The sequence below is a fragment of the Lineus longissimus genome, chromosome 5, assembly GCF_910592395.1.
Source record: "Lineus longissimus chromosome 5, tnLinLong1.2, whole genome shotgun sequence".
NCBI classification, from domain to species: Eukaryota; Metazoa; Nemertea; class Pilidiophora; order Heteronemertea; family Lineidae; genus Lineus; species Lineus longissimus.
In genome coordinates, this window is record NC_088312.1 from 2,535,093 (window position 1) to 2,562,269 (window position 27,177).

Here is a 27,177-nt window from a genome sequence, read left to right on the forward strand (position 1 = left end):
AGAGTTAAAGGCCTTATGACACGTTGAAATACTTCCCTGCCAGGAACGCAACCGATGCGATTACCTTATCGCCTACTGATGAATAGAAGGGTATCGATGCACCCCTTCCACCACCAGAATGATGGGTTATCGCCCAAAGTAACTGACAAGTGACCTTTGACACCAAGGAACAAACCCTCGACACCTTATTTTCAACAATGTAACATTCAAATTACTCCCAAGTTCATATTACAACTGCTCTGTGTATTGTCCCGTCCAATGCTTTGTTTCCTATCATTGTGACGCCTCTCAAAACCTTCAAATCCGACAATGACTCCTCCTGGACATATGTTATCTGTCCCTACCCTCCACAGCGACAGCAATGACGAAATGGAACAGGAATAGCAACAGAATCGTACACATCAGCCGATGTTAGCTTGACAGTGCTGTACTTGCACAACCGAGCCTATGTACGATAATAACGCAATTATCAAGCCAATGATCATTTAATATCAAACAGACCTAGTTTCGTGCACTGTCATAGGCCGAGCTGAGGATTGCTGGCGACAGTGTGTCTGGCTCGACTCTCAAGTTCCGCCGAAGGTTTGCCGCCAACTCAGGGGATCCCCGGCCACGGATTCTACGCTTTTCAAGTTGGGAAACCACCATAGATGTAGGGTGAGTCCTATATAGTTTATATCTTGTCCGAAACGGGAGGAATTTGGGAGGAAAGCAACAAATTTATGTGTACAAGAGGTCGTGCACTAGTGACTATGAGTACAGTCCAAATCATGTGACTTATAGTTTGCGAACTTTCTCCTAAATTCCCTTTTTAAATTAAAAAAATACCGACCAGATATGATTTCTTCATCAAAATGGATATTTCTGTTTGTTTGATTTGATAGTTTCGTGTGTTTGTTCACGAAAAAGCGTGGAATTTTCATATTCTTTATGTCCCGTTACTCAAGGTCGCTTTGTGTTGTGTGCACAGTGGCATGGAATGTTGATTAAATTGCCAAGGCATAGGGGAGGCATTGGTTCTCATGTACGCATCAAACATTTGGATAGTCTGATAAAGTGGCTATTACCTTCTTGAGATTGGGTGAAATATAAACAGCAATAAAAAAGATATCACCTGAAGGACTTGACTATCGGAAAATCTGTGCAGTGCAGTTTTCGCAAAACATAAGATCCAAAGGAAAAGCAACTTGTAGTCATGATTTCGCGTACTTGAGAATGTAGCTGAAATACTATAATTCTTCCTCGAAAATGCTAAAAAAATATCTGAATGGTGGTATGATAGAAAAATATCTGTATGATGATATGAACACAATTCAGGATTTAATTTTCCGCAGGACAATTTTCGTTCCATGATTTTACGGACATCACGACTGATAGTGTTATCCTAGCAGTCTGTATCCGTGCTTCATATTGCCCTTGGTTGAAGCAAAAGGCTCCCCTCCCAGAACCAACATATTTATCCACATTATCATATTTTGGCAATAAGGGATTTATCGTGTTTGTGTATAAACAGTAAATACATATGACGGCCCTAAAGGTTTGATCTGTCTTCTACGTTTATCAAATTCATTCTTGGAATCTATCTGACAGACAGAGGAATATCCTTTATTTGTTTTACTCAAATAGGCAAACACTGAGATTTACTGAGGTTCCACGGTAGTTCCATACCAACCAGTTGGCTAACCTTCAGTTTCAAATGATTACCAAGCCTTTCATAATGTTCATTTTTGTAATTCGTATCCGACCATATGTACACAAACGACCTGGTAACATTTCATACAACGTTTAATTGAGGAAAGAGTATATTTCACTTTGGTTGTCGAATCTTGAATATTCGATTTAAGATCAAGTGGGTTGGGGTATGATGAATTTTAGGCCTACAAGGTTGTGTACATGAGTCGTTTCAACAAAAAGTTCTGTTTCAAATGTATGAACATTTTTAGTATTCAATCCACGCACCGGTATTTGAAATATTTTATATTCTCTGTCTCATCTGCTTATATCACTATGCTTTTGCCATTACGGAAATAGTCAGCATGAAGATGACAGTAAAAAAGCATATATTGATATAAAATATTACAGACTATTTTCTTGCAAGATCACGTACATGTGTATGATGTCAACATTTAAATTTCTCACATCAAAACTTGCATATCTAGTACTGGACATGAAATTATTAATATTGATATCAAGAATGCTGAGTGTTCTTTCGAAGAAAAAATAGAAGACTCCACTAAACAGGAAAATGATCGGTGATGATCACATCGTATGGAAATTAGAATAAGTTATGAAGAAATCGAACGTTGTGAAATCAAGTTATCTGGTATCTATCATCAACAAAAAGAAGTTAAATATTTTCTTCCATAGTGGAATGAGAGAAATTCCAATCGAAAATTGTCGATCTAATCAAAATACTAGTAATCACGAAAATATGTGTGTCTTCTAAAATAGCATAGTTCTCGGTTGCAAATAAAAACAGAATGATGCTTCTCGCATTATCCTGCTGTCTATGATAACCGAACTACTTGACATCGTGTTTGGTAAAATTCTATATTTTCTAATTTCTTGATTAGACAGGAAGATGGGTAGTTGTTTTTGAAAATATTATTTTTGATTAGTATTATTAAAACATTTTATTTGTGGGGCATATTTAGTATGGAGTTGATAATAATTCTGGCAGAAACAATTTGATAAGTTCACTTGTTGGTGAATTTATATGTAATTTGATAACAAAAATACCCCTGTCCACAGAATTAGAACTAGAGATGGTATTTCTGAACAATATCTAGTTAAACATGCTTCTCTATATCTCTAATCCTTACTTGCTACTACTCAATGGATAAGTATCTTGTTAATGAGTTATCATCCATCCGTAATATTAAGGTATTGTCTATTTCATTCGTTATGCCATATTCTATACCTCTCCTCTCGAACCCCAGGTCGACTTACTCCAACAAGGATCTAGATAACGCTAATTAACCAGTATCGGCAAATTATATTGTCGTAAATTGTTCAACATGAGTTGATAAAGTGGATAAAAACCCAGATGATTATTGACAACAGGGCAGTGATTCGCCTTTTTACATAGTATTTGTGATTGTTTTCAAATCTAACACTCGTTTGCCACTTTTTATAACAACCGAATTTCATAACGTTTTCGTATATTCCTATTGTAATGTATCGCTGCATTATAATTTTATACCGAAAAAGAGGGCTTTCGAAAGCTCAAAAACCTATATTTATTTTTTGAGAGTGTGAACTGGGGTAAATATGGCTATTTTTAAGACAGACATATAATAGTACTGTTGATCGGTTGCTCTTCTGTTACAAAAGATGTGCGCAGTATGACGACCAACAAATTATTATTTAACAATCAAGTTCAACTCATTCAAACGCTCAAATTATCACTTCAATAAATCTTTACAGCCTTTCCTGTGTTTAATACGTTTATAGCCAGGAGTATAAGATTGTGTGTGAACCCGTTAGGGTATCATGCACGATGTCATTAGGTTTTTAGAAGTTTTATTGCACTGAAATGACAAAACAATGCATAATATAAGATAAGATACTACAAGATATAGTTAAGATCACTTCGGTTTATTTCAAAGGGGACGCCCGAACTTTCAGACATTGTGATATCAAAGGTTCGATGTGATATGATATCATATTGATACGAAGACTTCACTCCTCTCTTCGTAACGTGAATCTAAAATTCACACCGACCAGGGCAACGCCTATAACTTACTTACTTACTTAGGACCCTTCGTGCCCTAGGTGGCACATGGGGCGTTCCCCAGGGTCCTCCACTCAAGTCTGTTGGCTGCTCGCTGTCTGGCTGCCTCCCACGTTAGGCCCTTCTCTTGAAGTTCCTTTGCCATTGAACGCCGCCAGGTCTCTCTTGGTCTGCCTCTATTCCGTCTCCCCTGTGGCGTCCATGTGAGTGCTCTCCTTGGCAATGCGTTTGCAGGCATTCGGAGCACATGGCCCAACGCCTAAAACAGTAACCAATAATCAATATACATTTCTAGGTGATTTACTATCAATATTTGACATACTGTGAAGAGGTTTTTGCTAATAAATTTGATATCTGCTTTTACCTCCTATCTCCATCCCAAAGGAGAGACGTGACAAAGGGCGATATTGTGTAATCCCTGATTTATTCCACAAGAGGCTGTGATCTTGCATTGATCGCCTCATCAAGTTGACATGATAGGAGACCACACACCCAGGGCTGCTCCTTCTCGTTTAATTAATTAGCTGTTAATTCAAGGGCTCTTCAACCCTCTCGATTTCTGCAGATGACAGAGATGTTGGCTATGAGGTTTTCAGGATGATACAGAATGATCTCTTTTTAACAACAAGTAGTCTTTAGAATCTAAAAAACCGTCGGGTGCCTTTTACGTCGCTGAAAAATCTCTACGGTGCATACTAGTATCTGCCGAAAAGCTTTTAAAGTTTTTTTCAAAAGCTCAAAAACCTTTATTTCTTGCAGTGAACTAAGAACTTGTTATTGCACTGCAATATATCAAGCTTTATAGTTTTAGTTTACATGACTGTACACGTGGATTGGGAAAAATGTTAATTTTGCTTTGCCAATGCTTTGTTGCTCTGGCCACAAAATCACAATGAAAGGTAACACGTGTCTTTTGTTTTTCTACATGTTGAACTCCATCAAACCATAAACGTGAAGATTATCAATCATCTCTCCAAGTTTCAATCTTATACAATCTTCTGGAGGAGTAACTCTGACTAAATTTATAGTAAAACTAGGTTTTTGATTAGCGGCTGATGTCACGTAGTATCGACATTCTATGAAAATAACGCAACATAAGATATGAAGGTAATTTTTTTATTTCGGCATGATTAAAAGGCACATATCATGATAACGACACATCTATTAGCAATAAAAATATGGGCAACTTCTGAGCAACAAAACAATATAAAATAGAAACTCTGCTAATCTTCAAAATGTAATGTTCAGAACATATGATATAACAGAATGTTCATCACATTTTGTAGGCCTATATATAATCTTGCTGCGAACATAAGGGGGTCGCGTTGATGAAATTCGATAGTTTTCTACCAACTCACGACTATACATGTGTATGAACCCAAAAATAGGCTGTCAACCTTTCAATAGATGTGATTGATGTAAATGTTAAATTCAAACCATGATGCCCTACGCTGTAGAAAGAGGCCGAACTTCACGACTGTGACATCTCTTAAATCAACGGTTAGATATATTCGATTAAATTGTACATCTATTGTACAAGGGGTTGTAGATATATATTTTTGTTACAAAATTCATATTTAGTGTCCGAGGAATAAATACGAAAATTGTATTCTTTGTGATGGCCACAGTGTTGTTTCGGACTTGGCTCAAATCCCTCCATGAGTCGCATCATGATGTGATGATCACGTGGCCTGATACAAAACTTGGGGAACCGCATCCCTTTCTGTCAAAGATGACCACCTCATCCGCCTACCGATGCAGTGAATGAAACCAACCAATCGGGAAAAAAACAGAAATGTCAGAGAAAAGAAGGTTGATTAATGTTCTTTTGTCAATCAGTGCTGTGCCAATAGTGTGTCCTCGACCATCTCACTGCCGATTCTTTGTCATTCACGCCATATCCATCCAACACTTTTATTTGCCCTGCGCTAATATGCCCTATTTTCTGAAATTGTTTGTGAATTGCTCCCTTTCAGTCCATATCACGATAACTTGAGCAGAAATGAATAGACATTGACATCGATTTGTGCATGGTAATGTACACGAGGTTAGTGTTCCCGAAATACCACAAGCAGTATGAAATGGTACGGCCTCGAAAGGAGAAGTTCAAAAATCCTGTCAGTAGATTGAGTCCAGGCTGATGAAATTTTACTTTCAGTCTAATTTCATCTTCCATCATCAGCATAACCATGATATATTATATCCCTAGTGAAGAGCAGACATTGCAATTAGTCCATCAGCCAGAAACTGAAAAATTGGTGATGCATTTGATTTCTTGTAATTGGTTATTGTTGTTGTGGAAGCTAGCATTCCTTTTTTGTTACGAAACAAACCTCCTGATTTTTCCATAGCAGCAAGTACGGATTATCTAATCTATACTTGACAGCGGACAAGTACAGGAATTCTTAGGTACCTTAGAGAAATCCCATAGTAAATGATTTTCGCGAAATTATCGGCCTAATCATACTGTTGATGGTCTTTGGTTAAAAATTACAGTAAGAACCCTTCATATTCTATCATGCTGTATTATATTAGATGTCATTCTTCCATCAACACCATTAAACTCCTACTCCGAATGTGGATAGGCAAAGTAAATAATCCAAGAATGGCAAAAATCATTTATAATTCTTCACGGTTTTATCTGGGCGAACCTCCGAAATTTTGACAATAGCCCTCTGCACACCTGTGTGGGTCAGCGCGGACTAACTGGTAATATATCTCGGCTCTCCCAGGGATTCGTATAGAATCTCCTGCACCTTTGTACTACCCAATACTTGCAGGTGGCCGGGACATTTACATCTCTATGAGATGTTGGCTGGGAAATGCCTACTCCGGCTCTTCAGTGGTTTTGCTCTCCCACACCGCGGCCATCTCACCAGAGTCCCGATTGTACTAGACAGTCTGGCGCCCAGGCCGCTGACGTCATGCATATTAAAGAGCTATTGTTATTCGTAACGGAAACTAAAGGTCGTAGTAGACATACAGGCGCCCGGCATTAATACATCAATAAAGTGGGCTCGCAATGGGGGGACACCTCATTTTATCAAAAAAGTGTTCACAACCCATTATCTAGTTGATTTAATTGCCTTAATTGTGGTTCGTACTTGGAACTATCGCCTACTTAAATGGCCTGTAGGCCAATTTATACTTCTGGAACATATAACCTTATATTGAAAGTTGGCCAATAAACTGCATCGCCATTAGGAGGAACCCAACGAGCCCTCCATAGATTGTAAACAAACCAGGCCACATTTTAGGGGTGACATTAGCTTTGCAAGTTGCCGAGTCAGATTCTTTAGAATTGCATAAAAGATACTGGGCTGCTGTGATAAAGATATCAAGGACAAAAAGTTGGACAGATGCACAGTCATCTGTCATGCCGAGACTCCGGTCGCATCTAACACAGAGGTGCTCCGTGCTTCTTTAAAAACACCACGATCAGATGCCAAGAATTGCAGAAAACTTTCACTCAAAAATCCATGTTCTGATTGAATCAAATGGCTCCTTTGTACCATGCCAGATCTTCTAACAATATGCTTCCATCTCTCCGCAATTAAAATCATTGAATTCAAATTTGAAATTGAACACCAGACTCTGTGGTAAATTATTAACGCTTCATGTTTCAATTGAGGTCCAATTTTAATGGAAACAGGACATTGCAATCTTTATCGCTTACATGTATCTTGATAGGGCAGATTGCCTCAGCTAGAGTAAAGTCGAGGACACAAGTTGATCTTATCTCATGAAATGCCTTTGACTTGAAGCTTTTTTTCTTATTTTCGTGCTGTAATCCATTTGATCTGGAAGGCAGAGTTATCGGCGACTCGCATAATTCATCTTTACTACATCGTTATCAGACCTGCAAATTAGTTCCGACAAAGAGGCGGAAATCTAAATCTTCAGATCTCTTCGTTTGAAGTCGGTTGCTTAGTCAATACATTGCTGACATAGCTGTAATAAACGCTACCTTGGTTACTGAAATATGAAAATTCTTTTGTATTGGTTCCAAAGTTAGATTTACATGGAAGAAAAACATCCGCTTACTCAATATAATCTTCCCGATAGATAAATTTTGTTCTCAAGAAGCCAAAGCTTTCCCAAAGTTTGAGGTGACTACAGTGTACGTTAAGTTTCATCCGCTGAATGATGTACAGATTATCTTATTGCGAAGTCCCTTGTCGGGAATTCCGTCACAAGGCAGTAAAAGGCCTGAAGGATTGCCAGATTTCTTATTCAGTTGCTGATGATAGAAAAAATTCAATCGGCCTCGAACGTCTTTTGTTTCCTTGAACTACATGACCAGGCCAATTTGTTCTCTCAGCAATGTTCTATCCATGTAGGTCAAGACAACACGGAATGCTGTGGGAGAAAAAGCATTGGCCTATCCTATCAATACGAACTCCATTTAGTGCTTGCATGCTGCGCAGTCATCAATGATGCAGAGGAAGTTGTCAACTTTTTGCTCATTCCATTACACATATATCATGCTCTAAAATCCTCCTGAAAAAATAACTTATCGAAAATGATGAATTTGGTTCTGCAATGACTGAAGGGACGTCTCATCGCAAGACCTATGAAGTAGTGTGTACGGTAATTTTTTTGCTTGCGGTTCCTGGTATATTGCAATGCTTTGTAATTACAACCTTCAGCAGGTAGTTTCGCACCTAAGTAGGTGTCAATTGAAATCACTATGGCGTACTATCCATTTCGATCGATATTGCCTTTGTGACTAGATGTCATATTTCCATATTGGTCACGCTGCTGTTATACACTGTCAATTCCCTATACTTCCTTTGAGGCCATGTGAAATCAATTTTGGTTTAATAGTATTAGTATCTCATACCTTCAAGGAAGTTGCGTTTACACATAAAGTTCACTCATTACTCGTTTACTGATGATTTTCTGATTCGAGCTATGTCGCTGTATGAGTAGCTCCTTATGGACCTCTAGGGTTTCTGGGACGCCTTGGAAGCGTAAAGTTGCCAGATCATGCTAATTGCTGCACATATAAGACTTAGCATATACCTTATTTACCTTTTCTTTCATCTTGATGTCGATTAACAAATAATATCCCTTGGCCTAAACATTTGACAATTGCGGTGCTAACATTGAAATAGAGAAAGTCTATGACAAGTCGATTTTATGTCCATCGCCGGCAGCTGGCAAAGAAACAAAGGCTTAATGATAAGAGTTGACAATAGAAAGATATCTAATTACATCGATTTATTTAATAAAATACAGTAATTTTGACTATACGAGTGATTTAATATACATGACATATGAATGATTTATTTGATGCTGATCAGAAATATCAAAGTTACATATTTCGTACGATATTATGTTGAGTGGGCATCCGCCGTGGTGTTCTTTTTTTGCTCAGAGACTTTTCATGAAAATGATGATGATAATCATAATGCTATATAGCGCTGATCAAGTAACATCTCTCAGCTAAAGTAGTAGTGGTCGTGGCTGAGAGTCTTTGTCATTTCTCAAGGTCATACTACATGTAGTTCTCGACATGGAAATACATGTACATGTAGAAGATTCTCGCTTATACCTCGTACATCACGCGTGTATTTTTAACTGTGTTACATGACTTGAACACGTGAGCCTGGTCATGGTTCTGACTTGAGTAAAAAAATCGTCGTCGAGCTCTGTCAATATTTATGTGTTTCCAATGACTGCTCCGACCAAGGCCATTGCACAGGGAGATAGTTGATACATGCGAGTTACCCATCGAGGGTAATAACACATAGGTATTTGTATTGGGATGCACATATCTCGATAATGACAGCACCATTTATGCCTATTTTGTGGTACATATCTCACGAAATTGTGACATTATTTAAACGTTTATTGCGTAAAATACTAGAAAATCGCACGCTGAGGTGATTACTAATTGCATTGGTTGAACGTCTATTGTAAACTATTCGACCTAGTGCGAGTATGATTGAGAGTCAAACGTGGCCTTTCCCTTGTAAGTAAATGAATTATTGATATCAACAAAAATATATAACAGCTAGGCTTATATATTTTGGATATAGAGAAATAAAAAACTGCGTTTCTTGGAATTTCGGGAAATCTTGAAAAGAGTTCAGATCAGATTTTAACGATCATTCAATACATCACTCGACCATTTTTTTCAACAATTTTTTTTCCCATTTTCATCACGTCATATGATAATTATGCTTGCTTATCATCAAATATACAAATGATTGTTGATATCATCTATGATGATTATGAGGGGAAAAAATTACATCAAATGTGAAATGTGTAACAACATATTGACCAATTCGAAATTCTTCGACATTCCTGTGCGGTAATAATGGAATTCCCACTGACCATTAGGGGTAATTATCATCAAAAATTGCAGTATACACGACGATGAATGTAATACTATTCCAAACCTTCATTTCAACTTTTGTACGGTAACAATAACACACAGTACTGTCTGATGCAATTTGGTCAGTGTACATGGGGCATGATTCCTGAACATCCCATTCTTGGTCAAGAAAAACGGCCATGGAGCGTTCTAATTTTGTCAATTTACCCCTGATCGTCACTTTATGATATCAAGTATTTATGATTTCTATATTCCACTCAAAAAACAGAGATTTACACAAATGTGGACACTCTATATATTGGCTTTTCGGGGAAATAAAAACCCCTAAAGATTTTGAGGTTATGAAATTTTTTTTATTTTCCTGTATGTGACGGAACAGTAACAGAATAAGTTCATACGAAGAACCAACACTGCGATCAACTTCCTACGTCCATCCCAAATGTGTGTCCATCTTGCTCAATTTTTGTACGAATTTCGCAGTAAATACTCAAAAATATACCTTGGCCACCTGCATGTACTTCATTTTTGAACTATAGCCATCCGCTTGGTTACCTTTATGGAAAGAAAACGCATATTGAGACCTCAAGAAGAAATAACGAAATGCCGTAATATTTGTTTAATCTCTGGTACCCTTTGCGACCATTGAACGCAGTACCGAATCCTCCAGCACACGAAAACATGAAAGACTTGTTATGCTTGATCTGTTACTATGCCGAATAAAATGCACAATTCCGTTATTGTTGTTGTAATAATTATCATCCTTTGGTATTTTTCCTTTCAATTTATTGCATCTTCTGTAGAGCTTGCATAACGCTGCAGCAATTCGGCTTGGCGCGATGCCGCAAGAGGTTCATGGAATGGCAAGATAAACAAACACGGTTATAGAACATTTTCTCTTTGAATAAACCCTCTTCGTTTTAAAACATATGCGGCAATAAAGACGTCATTGGGGGTCGCAAAATACAAAGAAATCGTCGACGGTAGCCCCAAATGACATTTCTGAATTTATCATTCATAAATTGAGATTTAAATTCATATGACAATGTTGACACGTTCTCATTGTCCCTACATATAACGGAAGTGTGCTCCCTCCCAGAAGTCCATGCGAAAAGCCGAGTTACCCTACAAAAGTTACTTTCTGCGAACCAGGATCCGGGAACAGGACAGATTTGTCAATATAAATTGGAAACGAGGTAGGTGAATTTTTAAATCTTCTCAGATTTTTACTAGGATTTTCGCCATTGGTTTGCAAATCTTCCCCATGTACCATTTGTTTGTATTAAAGATTTTAATCTCTATAGGAAATAACTGCTACAAATGTTTGAAAAACAGATCTGCAGATTTTAATCTTCAAGATCAGACAAATTGAAATACTACATTGTATGAGTTGATTAGAGTCGAGATACATAGGCAACCGCTTGTGTTAACAACAAAGTATTTTCATTAAACGTGATAGTAATTTGACGGAATTTAATTCGATAAAAAATATGATGCATAAAAAGTGTTTTAGAAATAAGGTAATTTATAAATAGTTATGTAATAACCAGCACTTCGGTAACGAGTCAAATTAAAATAGCATTTTAAAACGACTCCAATTGCATTGCGTTTTAAGTTTGATTAAAAATCCATCTTAGATTTTAGCATAACCAGGATGAAATAACTAATTTTACTTCCCGCTGGCTAAACATGATATTGAAAATTACTGACACTGAACATAAAGTATACAGAATATTTTTCAAAATATTGAATGCAGAAACTGATAAGCTGATACCCTTTTACATTGCATCATACTCGGTGCATAAATGAATTAAGAGACAGCAATATGTCAATTTAATATTCGTTTAACTGCTCGCTTCGGTACACCATAAATCAACAAATCGTTTCAACGGATGACGAATTCCAGCAGCAATTTTCACGCCAGAGTCTGATTGGTCAATATTATTTTAGCTTCCTCTGTTGTCATAGTAACGATCTACCTGTAACAGGCCGCTCGTAAATAATGAAAAATCCATCAAATGTGCACAAAAGGCTGGGAAAGGCGTCGTTTCCGTAACTTAAAGTGATCATTGATCGGTGATGATGTATCGATATGATTGGCTAGAACCAGAGTCGAGTGTCTACATCGAGAATTAGAATAGATTTGTGGTACTTCACCAATGGTTTTACTGTCTAAAGCATCATGTGACAAAAATCGCTCGTTTTTGGTGTTCATAAGGATGCCTCTCGTACATGTAGCTACTGACAGCCTTTGTTTAGGATTGTAGACAGAGAATGAGGGGGGAAGCATTCTTACGTTTCTACGAAATAAAAAACCCCGAACTGGTATTTTCCATTACATTGCATCACACGAACACTGCTTGAAGTCAAGCAGTTTCAGAAAAAGGGCCAAACGTGAAGCATAGCTGCCAACATTATTTTTCATAGCATTTTTTAAAGAAGAACTACTATCAAGTACAAAATAATTGCTATGATATTATGCATTGGCATTACTTTTCTACAGTATTTAGATTGAATACTGAAATTAGCTTGAAAAGTGCTATTTTTGGTGGCAATTGGTGGATTTATACTATTTGGTGAATTTAAGGGTTGGCAGCTACGCTTAAGGTAGAATCAGCAAACATCATAGTCAATTCAAAGACACAACCAAGATATCGAAAAATCAAAGGCCGATATCAGGGTTGCAGGAAAGGAGAACAAGTCTGTTTCTATTGATATGACGTACAATTTATTTGGGAAGAAATACATGCACAGTACAATATGTTACATGATAAAAATTGTCAGATAATTGTCAGAGTCAAAATTGTCAGAGTTTTGTCAGATATTTCTTACAAAAGACACAACCAAGATATCGAAAAATCAAAGGCCGATATCAGGGTTGCAGGAAAGGAAAACAAGTCTTTTTTTATTGATATACGATTTATTTGAGAACAATAAGCTATGGTATACATGTTGTGTTTTGTCAGCTATTTATTACAAAGTTGTCTGCTTCTCAAATTGAGTAGGCCTACAGTCAAATAAAATTAAATCGTTAGTAAGTTGTGATAAAGGAAGTAGAGAACAGCGATTTACGTGTATCAAGGATCCTCAAACGTAAACGGATGAAACTCTTTAGAAAGAACACGACTCGTGTACATTCATATCCGTAACGTATACGGATCCGTGATACTGAAGTCCCTGTTGATACAGCGAAAAGCATGAGAAAATGTATGTGTGCCGTCCCAGTGAATGACATACTAGAGAGTTGTCGGTATCTCGTTCCGAGAATTTAATCGCCGAGTATAATATCCGTTCTCGTTCCCGTCACTAAAGGTAAAGAAACTGGTTTCGCTTTGCCGAACAGGCAGAAGTAATGCATCAATATACACAGACCGAACACCTCGCCGGGATCGGGATCGGGAAAACCAACGCATTTATTGATGACATCACACACAAATTTGGTCGTTCTCGACGATTTGGTTCTCGCAACGAGATACCGAAAACTCTCTATACACTGGGAAGTCGCACATACAGGCGAACACTGTGAACGCAAGTTGAGAAATGGTTCTCTTTGGTTCACAATGGTTATCCACTCCACGAGTCATACACGGCCGGATTACACGCCCCAATCATAACACGACAGCCATTACAGTACTGACAATTCCACAAAGGATTAAGTAACTTGTTAACTTCAATTCACACCATGCAGGAAAGTAGAACAAGTCGGTTCAATTAGCTATATGTGACGTATTGGCTAATTGAAAAGAACTGATTAATGCACTGAACAAAATCACATATGGTATGGGCCTACATAATTTGTGTGCGTTTTAAATTGAGCCCATTCTGTCTATGAACTCGTAAAATAAAATCATATCGTAACTAATTTGTAATATTGATACAGCTGAGAAGCCTGGGGAATTTAATTGTGGACGAAAAATCGACTATTTCAGTCTTTTTCACGTCAATTTCCCCTCTACACACATTGCACGCGAGGTCAGAGTTTACTCAGGACATTTCGTGCGAAAACGTCAAATAACTCAAGTTCGTTGCAACTAATTACTGTATAATTATTTATCAGAAAAAAACGAGGCGGATATTTCGTTACAAAATAATTCTTAGGTAGTGCAGTTATTTTCATTTGGTGAACCTGCTTTGATGATTTGGTCATTTGGACTTCAAATGTGATATGATAATGTTCGTCAATTGCCGTCAAGTTGTTGTCTCGAACTGTCAACATAACGTGCTGCTACTGCACTTGTTCACCTCCTCGGTTTCAAAGTTTCATGCCGTGACTCCCACATAGCAGTCTATTGTGTGGAAATGTGCATCTCTCTGCTTGATCTCTGTGATACCATGGTGTTTTGCAATTAGCCTATATCATGCATTATAGTTTTTGAACAATAGAATTCTCTTCCTTTGCCAAAAATCGCAATTTATTTGAGTCGATTTACGTAGAGGGTACTCCGAGAGTAGGCCCGGCCAAACACGATACTGAGTTGCCTTGGGGAATCAGTTGCCAATCGACCTGAGTAAAGAACCCTGATGGGTGCCATCTATGAAGACAAGGGTCCTAAAAATTTAGTTTAGCAAAGATACATGTATATCCATATCTCAATTCTCAGGATCCCAAGTCAAGTGGTCTCTGACAGCTTAGAGTATGTGGTTGGTTACTCTACTCACAGCTACTGGGTGGAGTAAGAAGCCCGTTCCAGCACAAATATATATATGGGAGACTTGGTCTCCTACATTTGTGTAAGTTAAAAGAATTTTTGGAGTGGAGGATCGCCGTTGCTGACATAAAGATGTTTATGGTTGTAAAATACCGCTTATTGTAATATAGATTGTAATACCGCTTATGAATGTTTGATCGGCCTGGCAACATCAACGGCATTAAATGATAGATTTGAATGTAGTAAAATCGTTAGGAGTTGTATGCTGTGTTCTTGATGTACTGCTGTTTGATCCAAAATGCACATCATTTAATGTACAACATGTTTCAGCACGATATAAGATAAATGACACTTCTAATGTGAATGATTAGCCATCTGGTGCGTAAGGCCTGGAAATAACAACCAGACCAGTGAAACTGCTATAAATCATAGTCGAGTGCACTAGCAGGTACAATGTACATGATCTAGAGCAATTAGCAGGTGGTTTTATCACGCGTATGTCAAGTTGTACATGTAGAGTGGCCTATTAATTGCACTGTACATACTGCATGCTATTGTTCCGAATTATTTCAAAAATGGATTAGCTGTACCTTTTGAATTATTTATATCAAATATCAAAAACTATAAGCTTGGAGTAAATTAGGTGTCTTAGAAATCACATATAGACGAACATTGTCATAATTGAAATTCTGGACACCATTGAAGCTCTCTCCGTACAACACAGCGATGATGAGAATGATGTCGTTCCATATGCAATGATGGTCATTGCTTAGCTAGGCTTATTGTTGAAGGTCGAGGAAGTAGTTTGGTACATTTTCGCAGCCCATAACTTTGTGGAAGGTGAGAGGGATATATGCCCCTTAAGATGCTTTTTTTTCGTTTTTCTTCTTATTATTCACATTTGGAACTGGCAGTGGGGGGGGGGGGGGGGGTCAGATTTTGAGAAATCTGGTAACACATATTTACAAATGCAGGCAAGATTACGATAAGACGAGTTTTTTATTGAGAAAAAAGGCTACAATACGGGTGGACGTCGTTGTCATCCTAAAACCACACCTACCATACAGATTATGTATTAAAAGCTTTTTTTCATATTTTTTACATGTAATTTGATAATTTATATTGTTGAACTGCTGTTAAGCGTGCGGGCAGAAAATTGTCAACTTTACTTCGCGACAGCATATGGTTTGATATTTAATGACAGATTTTCGATTTATATCAATTCAATACAATTCAAATTAGCAACAATACCATTTCATTAAGAAACATAAAAGAGCGACCAACTGATGAGTCATCAACTGGGCGGCTTTTTTTAGGGTCGCGTACCTGCTTCAGATCAAACACTCTCTGTTATTTAAAAATCATTCAGAAATAATGCACCTTAGAATATTATTTCATCCTTTTGTGGTGCAATATGTCAAAATTTAATCATCATTCGATGTTATCCACTGTTAGTACATGAACGCATATAGGCTGATGGTGATTTTAAGAATCCCCTATCCCTTGAATGATATTCAGCATGTTCAGCTGTATGTTAACTTTTTAAAGGGGGACCATTAGTGCATATTAGTCAAAATAGGCCTGGCTCTTCAATATATAAACCATGATTACACGATTACGAAAGTATATTTCAAAATATAAAAATTTCGGCACGGAAATTAGGATGGCAACCTCATTGCATTTCTAAACGTAATGTATGCCTTTTATGATGTGCTACCTTTCGTGTGCAAAAATGCGTTTTGTGTCGTTTTGTGTGAGGATTCGTTTCAAGTGCAGAGGATTGGTTGGATATCAAATCTGGAGCGGAAGTAGTGCACTGATGGCACGCGGTAATAACAATATGTTGTCATATAAATAGCGGTATCATAGCAATAACGACATGATGGCATCTATCAACGATCATTATGCTAATCAGGCTTTAATTACGCCTAATTAGCCACTATAGTAATTAGAATAACCCCGCGTTCGTGATCTGAGGTGCAAGGCGATCATTTCATGATTGACAGCTTCGCAATCATGTCCGAGACAATCAGAGTTTTTCACAAATCTTACGTAAGACTTCGCAATTTTGGTGCCAGTTTAATCGACATACTAAAAGCGTGATAAAATTAATTTCATATCTCAAGAGAAAAGCAGAAAAGTCACGAAATTCTCGCCTTTTTGATGATGTGGGCGTCCATAGTCTGTGATTCGATATATTTAGATGTGTTTGCCCTTTTGTCTTGACCTATAGAGGGAAGTATTGTCATGAACAAGTCAATAATCTATTTTCACTTATACAAGGTCAGTTGATATAGACATAAATATCACACTGCGTTTGTCACATCCTCATACCGGATTCGTCGACTCATTCATGCAGGAAAAAATAATTTGAAATTTGAAATTTGAAATTTTGCAATCCGCTTATACAAATCAAATTCGTAAAATTAAATCTTCTCGAATCACCAAAAAGGGTGCGAAATGTGTTGGTTTGTAAACAAAAGTGGAGAGCCAAGTCTAATGGTAAGCCAAAATGTCTCTAAGGTAGAGTTCCTCTTTATTTGACTAAAGGGTGCATAACCTTATTTTGTCTTGAATGGTTTCATGTCCTACAAGCCGGAAGTTAAAATTTACCTGGTTTTGGCTCAAATGTAACGCTGCGTTATATTCTTATAAATCTTTCTTATTTGACGAACGAAACATTTTTGATATTTCAATAAGTAATGAATAAATCACTGAAAAAAACTACTTACATGGGCAAAGTCTATATTTTTGAGATCAGAATTGGAACAAGACCAAATGTGTGTCGATGAACTTTGATTCTGGGTATGCTAAGGTAATTCATCATCAGAATCTCCCCAATCTCAAGTGATTCATTTTATTGCCCTTTACGCATTCAAAACCATGACACATTAACCTATTAATCACCCATGACCATCAACACGCATTGTATCAGTCATCTGAGACCATCATGGCGGCATTGTCCAATACTGACATCCACCATTATTGAAGAAGGGTTAGAGAAGGCTCGCAATCTCTGAATCTCAGTTTCAGCCAAATATACCGCCCCTTGTTGGTAAGGAGCAGTGGCGTGTCACAATTGATTACACGCCGTATCCTCCCCTTCCCATAAACTGGTGAATGATATAAGGATGGTCTTTGAGTGGTAAATGTGACATTGACCGTTAAAAGAGGCGTCATAATGCTAACCTTATATGGGTAAAATGGCGGTAAACACAGAGGCCTTCCCTTCCGTAAACTTACGTGATATGAGGAGAGACTTCTGTCTTCCAATCCGATAGCCTTGAGGGAGAGTAAGGCTGACTGACTTTTTTGAGAGATTGTGCTGCATGAATTAAAGCATATGTACTTTGTCTCATTCGCTTGAAGACACCGCGGGCAAAGAGCTGGAGAGGTCACCACATCAACATGTACTTCAGGCAACATGCTCTCATGAATTATTTAGAATCTGTTCAACAAACTCGTAGATTAAGTCTATGGCGACAGCTATACATTGAACTGAGCATGTGGATCGTGGTTATCAGATTAGACGTCATAAAACTATATATTAACTAGGGCCATGCAAATCTTTTTGGAAGATTCAAAAGCTGTTTGATGCTCTTCCGGCCACGACACGGGTCCGAGCTTTGTGGTCCTATCTAAACAGCCTGTCTGATCCTACGGTTATTGTCTTCCTCTTCTCGACCATTATTTATAATGACCATTAGCCCGCAAATTGGACTTCAGCAAACAGAAACTGACGACGTCCAGTGTGAGTCCGTCTCAAGGTGCTGTGCCTTGTACACTGAAGAAGAATTACAGGAAAGTATAGATTAATAATGGGCACAGAGAGGTGAAATGATCATCCGCAATTACGTTGCTTTGGTACTTGGCGTCTTACATTTTGTTTGAGTAGATTGAATTTGAATAAAACAAATAATTGAATTGTTTACAGTTGGTGATTATTCACCAGTTTGAATTATTAGGTAGATCGGGGAAGAGTTTTCATAAAACAATTACGATGTTTGCTTGAGGATATCGGACTGACTGATGGTGGTTGTTGAGGACTGGCCACGGCTGATAGGGAATTCGTCTGATGGCAGACGCTGCCGAGGTCATGGAGGTCGGTCATCTTGACCTCAGTGACTATGATTTATTGCTGGCATAGGCCCTCCATCAAAGTGACAATCACACAAAATCTCAAATGTAGTATCATTACAATTATTATTATTTATCACCGTTATGATTATCAGTGTCAGTATTATCTTGAAGAAAAACGCCTGAACCCCAAACTTTAATAACGCTCAGTTCTTCATCTTTGTATCCGAAATCTACCACATCTGTTGATCTCAGCTGTGTTCGGTGTCGCCGAGTTTTTATATGATTTCTTGAATTATAGGGTTCTATGGCAAATCGTGCAGATTTTCAGTACATTTGACGAGCGATTGGCACTGCACGGGGGAAAAGTTGATTAACTACATGTATCAGGAATAACACTGAAAAGTATATTGTACACATTAACACATTGCAGCAGCAAATGAAGCCATTATTGATAGTTTTGACAACACTTTGCAACAATTCAGTCTTAAGTGCATTATTTTACACGTCATTAAGTTCAGTACATCATAAACTTATAAATCACGAGTGGGGTTCTCTAAATTTGAATTTCATGTAAATCAAAACTTTAATTGAAACACTTGTCTTGAACAATGCACTCGATTTGAAAGCTCAAACGGATCTAAAAATCAAATAGATCGAGTCGGTATTGTGTTTCAATTGCAACATGAATAAAGTTTTTGATGTATGGACATTGTTTCGGATTGAATGCTGGACTTTGGTTCAAATTAAATCGGGGATCTCCGTACTTCGGCTTCTTTGGCCGGGAAGCCTGAGGATATCGTATCGAATTCGACAGGACATGCCGGGAGCTGGGATGTCGGAAGTTCTCTTCTAAGAAGAGATTAAGGGGGTTATGTCAGAGGTTTTTATGTCGAAACAAGTTACATGGGTCATTCATTTGTCACCAATGTGTTGGTGTAAAACATTGAAAATTCTGTTCTTTGGGAAAGTGAACGGGAACAAAGGATTATATAGTCCGATTCCATACAAGTGTATTGTTTTGTATACGCCCAGTGACAATAGGACAGTCCAGAAATCAACATGGGAATACTGAGAACATGAGGACTGTCTCACTATTTATACACAACTACACAGAGTTTTTTTCCTGATTGAACCCTTCTTATGATGAGCGGACTGCCAACTCTGATCTATGAGGAGGTCCCCGTTTTACCCTCGAGATGAACTGTCGTAAATATCATACAAACTTGATGTAAAATTTGAATTTGATGGCTCCAAGTTTCCGTCGTCTCGGCAAGAGACCTATAGATGTTCACCATAGGATTCGTGTTTCATTTGCATCGCCCCGGCTTAGGCTAAGTAGCATTGGAGGCTTACTGAAAGACTTTCCCTGTACAAACTCAGGGGAGGAAACCCAGGTTATGTGCGCGATCACACCACAATCGGATCAGAATCTATCTATTTTAGGGCCAAATGATGTTTTTATACGACATTTAATGTACAAGAGCAGTAAAACAACAAGTCATTGTTAATCCCTGGAAATGATTTTAGGCTCCGTCGCCCATGCGTGACACTGAAAACGATATCAAGATAATAGATATAGAAACAGAACCCAGTTCTAGTGCTTGTTTTACACGGGTGACTTTCAGGCTTTTTAATGAAATATCCGTTTCGACTTAACGAGGTACTCTCCAAGCTTTTGTTGTCTGCAAAATGAAAACAATCGATTTCCTCCCCTTTGAAACAGGAGAGCGTCTATATCAACAACGTCACGGTCGATTGACTCGAGATGGTGCGATTGTGGCGCATTTTTCCGATTTTATTTCGACTAAAGTGCATTTTAGGGCGGTAAATGGACACTATCGTCCGTCACGTCCTAGTTCAGGTGTCACTGAATTATTGCCACCAAACAATCAAAATGTATTAATGCGATTAAGGAAGACAATGTAGTAATTGAAGCATCAAGAACAAATGAATCATGTTACGAGTAGACAGTGATGGGTCCCATATTGAAAGGTTAGGCTCAGTTAGTGAAGGCAATGAAATTATAGATTGCTCTTTAGTTTTCCGTTATCACTTTATATGAATCACGACATAGATGTATTAAGGATAATGGATCATTGATGAAGATTGCATACTTTTTTATCATCGCACTTTACCGACATGTACATGTATGTATACTGTTGCTTGTACAAAAAATTAATATTTTAATTGGTCTAGATTAAGGATTAGGTCGACGTATCTCATTTTTACCTCAGTCAACAACAGGCCGTTTTTTTACCATGTAGCCTTTTTCTGTAAACAAGTGATTCCTTTTAAGTGTTCTTTGATATTGCATTCGATTAAGATTGCAATTCAATCCGTCATGCCATGCCATTCAAGGTATTGCCCTCTGCAACCTGCCCGCATCACGGGTAGTGGTATTAATTGCTATAACTCCTAATCAAATCCTAATATACCTCTGTGTGATATTGTTAGCCATTGCATGAGAATCTCTATCACATCTACTTCTTTTTCTATTTCCGTAACACAATAACGATTCGCGTGAAGAAATTGCATCGCCACGTTTGTAACATTGTGGTTACTAAATTGAAAAACAAAGCAAATCGTACTAATATTCCATTACAAATACCCTCACGCTGAGATCTCGTTAGCCTAACAAATCTCGTGTGAGAATCCGTTATTATAACTCTCACAATCTGAAGGAGACCACTTGAACACAATAGACCAATTGTCGGATATAAAAAGAATCGATTGTCGGACACTATTATTCAATTCATTAGTCCGTAAGGAGACTTCAGCATTAAATGCGTACAGTCCTGCATCGCTCCTAATTACTGCCGCGGGAAACTGACCTTAGATTAGTCAATCAAAAGAGAAGGTGATCCATGAATCCGTAATTAATAAGGTATCTTTATCTTTCGGTTTAATTGTAGCTTGGTGTTTGTCATAATATACCCCCTCCGGCGGTCAACACTGAATCACCAATTATGCTCACAATTATGGCAGCCAGTGAGGTGGAGACGAGAGTGGACCAACAGGCGAGGGCCGTTCACGTGCTGGCGGCACGTACAATTCTGCACTGAACTCCATTTGCTCTCAGAGCTTCTCTTACATCTTTTTATTAGTTTTTCTTCAACGAATCTATATGTATTTTCTTCTTCATCTTCTTCTTCTTCTTCTACGTTAGATGATGATCCGAAAGCCTCATAGTTCACTCTTGGTAATGATAAAAAAGCATCTTAAGTCGATTTTATGTACATGCTGGGGAAACCGAGAAGCCACGGAGGAAAGGTTCGCCGAATTTCTTAAAATTCCAAAATCACGTCACCTAATTTATTTTGACTGTAATGTTGTAACGGCAAACGTTCTACATGTAATGGTTTTACGCCGCCATATATGAAAATTGCTAAAACGACCAAATCAAATTACTGAGAATAAATCAAATATGGGCCTAAAATTGGTGTAGGATGTTTTGTTAACGAGTTCGAATATTCCTGATGCAGGTATTGTGCAATGATGGGCGAAAAATTACGTCAAATGGCGGCAACCACTGGAGATATCAATCACAAAATAGATAATTTGTTTAACTTTCTCCCGCAGGAGTCATTAAATGTAATTAAGAATAGATATTTGGCTCTACACCCAAAAGGGCCATGAACGTTACTATTTGGTTTTACATAACTGCGTTCGCCTGTTTATCTAATGTTATAAAACACTAATTTTGACCCCAAACCTAGAGGTCCTCAAAGCAGTGTTTATATACACTTTGGAGTCTGAGTTCTTATCAGCCGAAATCTGACTTTTGGACACGTTCCATATTTAGGGAAAGACACACTTTTGGACATGTCCACGTGTACTCATCTTGCATCACCTTTTGACTTTGATTTGGACCTTCTGACCATGATATTTGCACCCGATGACACCCGTCCTTTCGTTCGTGATAAAAATGCCATCCAAGTCATGAAGCCAAACAACCCTGATCAAGATCAACTTAAAAGGTAGGAAGAATAATTTGCTTGATGTTCAAATTTGCCAGTGGATTACCCATTACGGCACAGTGTCAGCGACAAAATCGGCTGTTTGCTGCTGGTCACATAGCCTCGTCTTCAGTGTCTTTGGCTGTGGTCAGAAGTCGGTCTTGTCTACATCAAGGTGTTGCAGGCCTCCCGCTTGTTTTCAGTGCGGGATTTTTGTTTGAGGTTCCTCGAGCTTATACAGGCTGTGGATAAAAAACATAGTATAAATTCACCGAATTTTAATCTCAACTTCGCTCCGACTCCCATCCTTGTTATTCTATTCATAGCTTTGAAAACCTCCCGATGTCGTCACTACTGTAGATATTCCACGTTGACAAATGTTATAAAAAGTGTGCACTCAACTATTAAGCATTCCTGCGTAGTCGGTGAAGTGTTATCACCGGGTCCTTCAAACTTGGCCCTTGAACCTCTTAAGTATATTAGAATCGCTCATAACAGTTCTATATTCAACGATTACTAAGAAGTATCAATAAATAAACGTATACATTGTTTTGACAATTTCCTCCTTTTAACTGCGAAACAATGTTTTTTTGAAATTCTGCATTATTCTTTAAAAAAAAGGAATACTTTGGCATGAGTCAGGTGGGCCAGATCATGTTTTACGGAGTCCGATACATGTATGTGTATGTGTCTCAACTACCGAGCAATTGAGCGCTATATATAAGTCTCATAGATATAGCAAAGTATTGTTTGATCCACTTCCGTAAAGTTTGTGTGGTCAAAAGTCTTGAATTATTCCAACGGTAAACACTTCTTTACCCTGATTACGTACTCGTTCTTCCTGTTCGGGCATCATGAGTAGCAAATGGGGATCATCAATTTTTACTCGACCACCAAAGATGATGACTTCATTCGCGACACCATTATGACATTCTCAAAGAAGATTGAGATATCAAGCCTCGCAATACGTGCGAAATTCCTGCACATTTGTCCCCTATCGTCCCCTATGCTGGGCCTCCCTAACTTTTTGTTCCGCAGATATAAAACTGCGCTCAATGACAAAACATTTGCTTATAAATCTCATATTTGATTGTGTGGTGTCATGTCGTGGCGAAACGATTGTGTGGCCACTGGGGGTAGCCCAGCCAGGTGGCCCGAATAGTGTTTGCCTAACCTAGATATGACAAGAAATTGGTCTTGGTGACAACTTTGACTGCTTGTCTCATAATGCGTTGAGCCATTTATCAATTCAATGGTGCCTCTATGTCTAGGACGATCGGGAACGAAACTCCGAAAAATCGTGGGTGTGCGCATTCAGAAGAAGAGCTGTTACCTCTTATGAGAGACTTCAAAGTACCGATCTCAAGCCTCGTTCCTGGTGACCATATTGCTTTAGAATCAATCACGATTTAGTGATATTAAAATCTGGCAGTCATTTTTCCATCTGTCATAAAAAATCAAGCTGTTGATTTTCAGCCAGAATTTTAGAACTTTGAATGACCTCTCACAAGTAGGATGGTGCTCGAAAAGTACAACAATTATTTCGGCAGAGCTTCCGGATCCATGGGAAGTTATCAGTCAAGAAAGGAGTCACAGTTTAAGGGACAAGCAGGGCATGAGACATGCTTACGGAAATATTCGAGACGTATAGAGCAGTTAGGCCTAAAGGTCGATTCTAATTTATAGGACGGTTGAGTGATATCACTGAACCTTGTTCTCGGCGAGAAGTAGGGCTTGAGTACTCAGGGTGAAGTTGCGGTATCACAAAAGATTAATTGGAATAGGAAAGGATCCAAATCTTGCTTGTGTACATAGACTGTACAATGTATCTATTGCACTCATGACACGTCATCGATAACTGCGCATCACGTGTTCGATTTGCATACAGTTTCCACTGTTTTGTGTAGAACGTCACCATGAACTACATGACGTACATGGATACAGGTATACCTTAGAAATTGCGTTTCCGCGATTCAGTAAGCTCACTTCATTTTACTTTGTGCTCTTGAGTGGAGAGCAGTGGCCCAGGAATTCCCCCGTTGTCACCCGAGATGATATACACCGGTGGGCACCATGATATTTGAGTATATAATATTAGCCTATCAAATATCATACGACCTCTGACAGGGCACGACTTAGAGATATTTGAACAAGACCTTTGTCAGCATGCACAGGTGTCAAATACATATTTAAACAAGTACCAATTCGGAAGATAAGATTGTGACTTGTTGTTAGACTTTTTCAACTTCAAACATAAGACGATTAGAGAGTTATCTAACTCTTGTAAGGTCTATTAAAACCGATTGTCTATTTACTGATTTTCGCACTGTTAGTATAGAATAGTTGATGTCATCTTTGTGGGCAATATCTTGTCAGATATGTTAAATCCCGTTCATTTTTTTTCAGAGATAGTGCGAACTTAATCGAATTATGCCTGCTATTAGTGGTGTATTAATGAGAAATTCGTGTGCATTCTTTTCTTACGTTTCATTATAAACAGGAATTGAAGCGGAGACGCATGAATATATTTGGGATCCAATTAACCCGCTGAGCCGTGAAACGTGTTGGACGCGTGAAATTAAGACAAAAACGACCCCAAAAACTTCAGACCCCCAAACCCTGAAGTTATCATGGTCATGACCTGTGAAAAATTTTATGGATTTATGCCCTGGGTGAGGTCTTTCTGCCCTGCAAATATTAGGTTCGAGTGATGAGATATTGGGAAAAAGTTATGGCAGTTGATGTCTAAAGGGAAATGGCTTAAAATCTATTAGTGGTGTGTAGCCATCGGCGAGACATCAGATAGTGGCGCCACCAAAATAGATTGGTTCTGTCTCTAACTAAAACGCGTAAACACAAAAAAAGAGTATTTTCCCGGAAAAAAACGAATTGTGAAGTTGCAATCATTTACTTGCAGAGAAGCCGCACAATCAGACAATGATATCAGAGTGATAAGCTTCTGCAAGTTTGTAATCCATCTCGCTCTTTCATAGGGTTAAGGCCAAGGTAGAGTTCTTCAGGAATTTTGAATCATTCAGGAATCCTATTCAAGAAAGTCATGTCCAACCTGTCCGGCTTTCACGAGCTGTGCGTGGTTGACCAGTGGACAACAATTCAAGGGGACACTTTTAGCAAAGGTCAAATACTGTAAACTACTATATTTTCGCGGGCGTTTTACTAGTATTTTCATATATTTCGCGAATAAACCTGATTCGCAAGAATAAAAATTGCGACAAATTGTTTTTTGATTGAAAAAATCGAAAAGAATTTAGTAGCTAAAAACAAAAATCGTGAATTTTCAATGTTTTTTTGTTTTAATAGCTTGACGGTTTGTAAAATAATTTCTATATCCCATATTTTTCTGATCAAGATGCTATTATGACCATATGTCTATTCGATTGTACCTGAAAAGTTACATATGGTGTCAAGGTGGGATTCGAACCCACGCGCAACCAGAATATCCATTATCATCATCTTGACCAATTCACCCTCTCTGAGTAAACTATACAGATGTCCCACACCTTTTGTACTTCACATTTCGCTTTATCACATCCTTATTTATCTTTCCCAATCAAATCCTTTTGTCTTCTGCTCCTAGTCAAAGCAGACGACATGGTGACTATCTCTTTTGGAGATTTTATCAGCGATGCAGCCGAGTCTCACCCTTTATAGGGGCGCCATATGTCGAAATATAGCTGCTCCATTGACTGTATGGTTACAAAAACAATGCATGGATTACAGAAACGGAACGAACAGCAACAGGATTGGTATCAATATCATTATGGTGTGTTTATGATTTTCGTTTCCACCGGTCATTATGTAAAACGAATTTTTTCCCCAACAGCGGCCATGCAGGCGTCATTGGTCAACTTTGGGTATCATTTCGATGGCAGAAATGAGAGAGTAAGTTTGAAGGTGAACCCGGGCGCCGGATTGAAGGTCCGGGTCGGACTCGAACCCGGAATGCTCGGGGACTCCGAGCTCCGAACACTTTAACAGTGTACACAGCCTCCGATCTTTCCTGTTTGGAGGCGGAAATGGAGCTGCATATCTTTTACAGACATTGTGAGAAAGGATATCTCGAAACCAAACTGTCTATCCACGCGAGTTCCTCGCTGCAAATCGCTCCAAACTTCTACCAAACGATCGTGTGGTTATGTTATTTTACCGAATCAGTGGAAGCATGCCTACCTAAAAGGAAACTCGCCAACTGTTGACTTTGGTGATTGAAAACTTGTATAGGAGAGCGTGATTTCTCACTTACTTAGGGTATAAACATGTAATTTTGTGAGAAGACGATCAGTATAATCGTGTAAAACGCGCACTATCTCCTTGATCTCTTGAAATGCGAACGCAAACGTCTTTTACACTTCTCGGCCAAGTATGGCCAAAACATGCGTGACGTCACGGAATTACTTC

At 38.3% G+C, this 27,177-nt stretch overlaps 1 protein-coding gene across 3 annotated transcripts in view; it reads left to right on the forward strand.

Moving 5' to 3' along the window:
* Positions 1-508: 508 nt before the first annotated feature.
* Positions 509-27,177, forward strand: part of LOC135488796 (single-minded homolog 2-like) — a 74,634-nt gene continuing 47,965 nt past the window's right edge. For 2 of the 3 annotated variants that reach the window (XM_064773666.1, XM_064773662.1), the window contains exon 1: positions 509-657. The gene's annotated coding sequence lies outside the window, so the exon portion shown is untranslated. Of the gene's footprint in view, positions 658-11,250; positions 11,270-27,177 lie in introns of those variants that run through there. The other variant, XM_064773665.1, reaches the window with a different exon arrangement.